Source organism: Podarcis vaucheri (assembly GCF_965113315.1).
Source record: "Podarcis vaucheri genome assembly, chromosome: 4".
NCBI classification, from domain to species: Eukaryota; Metazoa; Chordata; class Lepidosauria; order Squamata; family Lacertidae; genus Podarcis; species Podarcis vaucheri.
The window spans coordinates 21,766,969-21,771,042 of NC_138762.1; positions in this window are offsets into that span (position 1 = coordinate 21,766,969).

Sequence of the window (4,074 nt, forward strand, 5' to 3'; positions counted from 1 at the left end):
CCCTGCACTGCTGAGTCAGCCCTTGGTTCGTCTAGCCCAGAACTGTCTCCAGCAACTGGCGTTTTGTTCCCCAAGGTCTCAGCCGAGGGAGTCCAGGGAAAGCGCCTGGGCCTTGTGCACCCTCCCTATTGAGGCCTCTGCATTTGCTCAGATGGCGTATCACCACAAGGTGGTTTTCCCCACCCACTTTGACAGACAGTGAACATCCAGGGCCGTAGCTCAGCGGTGAAGCACATGGCTTACTTCCTCTAGGAAGAAAGCTTGCAGGGTTTGGGACTTTTTAGTTTAGAGAAGAAGGCAAGGAAGAGGAGACTTGATCAGAAGTATAAAATTATGCATGGCATGGAAAGAGTGTATGGCGAAAAGTCCCGTCCACCCCCCCCTTGTTAACACTAGAATTCATGGGCATCCAAAGAAGCTGAATACAGTGGTACCTCAGATTACATACGCTTCAGGTTACAGACTCCGCTAACCCAGAAATAGTGCTTCAGGTTAAGAACTTTGCTTCAGGATGAGAATAGAAATTGTGCTCTGGTGGCGCAGTGGCAGCAGGAGGCCCCATTAGCTAAAGTGGTGCTTCAGGTTAAGAACAGCTTCAGGTTAAGAACGGACCTCCGGAACGAATTAAGTACTTAACCCGAGGTAGCACTGTATTGGAAGATTCAGCAGGACGATTCGTGCAGTACATAGCTAAACTATGGAACTTGCCTGACAGAGGGCATTGATGGCCACCAACCTGGATGGCTTCCAAGGAAGTTTAGATGAATTCATGGAGGAAAAGGCTATTTATTGATGGTTACTAGCCATGACTCCAGATGCCTCCACAGCTGGAGGCAGCAATGCCTCGGAAATCACAGGAGGGGAGGATGCTATTGTGTTAGGATCCAGCTTGTGGATTTCAGATGGGATGCTGGATTTGATGGCTTGATACAGCAGGCCCTTCTTATATTCTAAAGCAGTGAACAGCATGTGCCACTCACTTGACCTCTCTAATGCGCTTCAGGATGGAGGTAGGCATGGTGTAAATGTGCCAGCTGGAGCTCTGGATGGAGCTTCTGTGTTTGCACTGCACTGCCCTCAACACCAGCCCCTCTCCATCCAGGCAGCGCTGACTTGGCGGAAGAGTGCTCAGGTCAGCGGTGCAGCCCTGTGACAACATGCGTCCGGGGTTTGAATACGGAATGCACCAATTTCAGATGCGGTTGGGAAAGACTGTTGTCTGCATCGCTGGAGAGCTGTTACCCCTCACTGTCTCCATGCCCTGTGCCATGCCCTCTCATCAGATGTCAAGGAAACAAACAACTGTTTGGTGTTTTATCGTATTTTTAATATTCTGTTGGGAGCCACCCAGAGAGGTTGGGGCAACTCAGTCAGGTGGGTGGCATACAAACAATTATTGTTATTGTTATTGTTATTCTTATTCTTACAGACTCCACTAACCCAGAAATAGTGCCGAGGGCCTTCTCGGTAGTGGCGCCTTCCCTGTGGAACACCCTCCAGATGTCAAAGAGAACAACAACTACCAGGCTTTTAGAAGACATCTGAAGGCAGCCCTGTTTCGGGAAGCTTTTAATGTTTGTTGTATTATAGTATTTTAATATTCTTTTGGAAGCCGCCCAGAGTGGCTGGGGAAGCCCAGCCAGATGGGCGGGGTATAAATAAATTATTATTATTATTATTATTATTATTATTATTATTATTATTATTAATGTTACTGAGTTACATGATGCCCAACAGCATGGCTTGTAGGAGCCAGCTTCTTATTTTTGTAGTTTGATATTTCTTGCATAGAGATCTGCCTTTCTTCCACGGTGGAATGGGGCAGCCCTGCATATGTTCACAGGGCAGCAACGTAGGTATGAGGACTTTTTGTTCTTGAGGATCTGCCTCATCAATAGCAAGCAAAATGGGAAATTCTGGTTGTCAGTGAAGCTCCACATGTTGACTGGCATTTCCAAACCCTGTAAAGAACTACGGCGCACAAATTCTTCTATTTTGCAATGGATTCTTTGAGGTAAGTCCTATTTTAATGCTACTGCTACTATTATTTTCATGTCATTGCTAATGTGGGTTTGTTTCATTTTTGTTTTAAATTTACTAAGTTGTAGTGGCGGTATATTGTTGTAAGCCACCTTGGCCTCACTGAACCCTAAAAAGCAGCTTTAAAAAAAAAAACCAACAACAAACAAATACGGTAATCAGCTACCGCTAAGCCTCTAGCACCCAGAAGGAACTTGGCTACATGTGTCACAATTTGTCAATTTCCCATGCAGCCAAGCTGTTCTGCATTTGTTACGGCTGTTAATATGACTCAGCAGCCCTTAACATATTTTTTTTCTGAGAAGACTCCACTTGCTCAATAAAACAGCACCCAGATGGAGATTAAGGAAGCCTTTTCCCCCCTGCAGACACGTCCTTGTTAGGACGTAACATGTTACAGTGCAGAAAAATTAATCTCAGCTTTTCTTTTTTTTAAAATTACGGATGGGGAAGAAATTCAGTTCAGGTCTCATCCAAAGCCAGATCTATCAAATTTGCACTTTCTGAAGCACACATGAACCAAAACACCGCTATCGTTTGAAATTTGCACATCTAAATTTTGCTGTGCAGTTCGGTAGACAGAACCGCACATGTCCTTTTAAATATGATTGTGGGAGGGGGTTTATTGGTTTGTTCTTGTTTTTTATTATGTATTTTGTGTTTTCTTTTTGTATTTTAATGTAGTGAACAGCCCTGTGATTTCTGGATGAAGGGCGGTGTACAGATTTAATTAATAATAATACTAGCAGCTGTTTCCTTTCTAAAAGGGCCCAAGAAAAACAGCCCAGCAATGTTTTGTTTTCTTGCCAATGAAAAATAACAATTTCGTTCATTTCAGCACCTTGTCATGGCTTGTCTGAAACTCAAAGGAATGAGAAAAAAACTCAGAGTGAGGTCAGTAGACATTTTCTTGAGGTTCCGCCTGGTAAATTGCTGTTTATATGTCTCCAGCTCCAGAGAATCTGACCATTCCTGTAGGGGCAACGCCAGAGATAAGAGTTCAACTGAACATAAACATTCATAAAGGCAGCTTTTAATACCTAGGTTGAAAGATCAAACCAAGAGGGACGTTTCTCTGTACACAGTGCATTTTCATGCCCAGCACGGGCCTGTGCAGTTGGGTAGCTCTCAGGTTTTTCTGGAATTTGCACACCGAGCAAAAAAACTGAAACACTTGTCTCTAAAACGCCTTTAAGCTAGAAACGTATAATTTTTGTCTTTCAGTGCTCCATCAAAACAGAGCACACTGAAAAGAATTTTACAGAAGGCATTGGGTTTGTGGTTAAATATTCTGCAGCATGGATGAGTTAAAATCACGAGGCAGGCTTTGGGTTATGGGTCCTTTGCTTTTCTCTGGAAGGAAGCACTTTCTTCTGCCAAGTATGAGGCAGCCCATGTGATTTTCTTTCTTTCTTTTTACTATTGTTTTTAGAGCCCCTGACTAGAATATAAGATGGTCTGTGGGCACCAGGAGTTCAAAAGTCAGTATCCAAAAAATCAAAAATCTGCAGCAAAAGAAGCTGAATTTTGTGGCCCGTTGAAAGTTGCACAATCATTTCCCCTATTTCTGCAATTTTTGCTATTCTGCATGATTGATTTATTTACTATATTGATTAGCCTAATAATAATAATAAATGTTGCTGTTGAACTTCTTCTGCGTGTGAAAAATTCAGCAGCTCAGCTCAAACTGAAAATAAATCAATCCTAAACCGCAGATCCTAAATAAATAGTAAAGGTAAAGGGACCCCTGACCATTAGGTCCAGTCGTGGCCGACTCTGGGGTTGCAGTGTTCATCTTGCTTTATTGGCCGAGGGAGCCAGCGTACAGCTTCTGGGTCATGTGGCCAGCATGACTAAGCCGCTTCTGGAGAACCAGAGCAGCGCACGGAAATGCCATTTACCTTTCCGCCGGAACGGTACCTGTTTATCTACTTGCACTGGTGTGCTTTCGAACTGCTAGGTTGGCAGGAGCAGGGACCGAGCAATGGGAGCTCACCCCGTCGTGGGGATTCGAACCGCCAACCTTGTGATCGG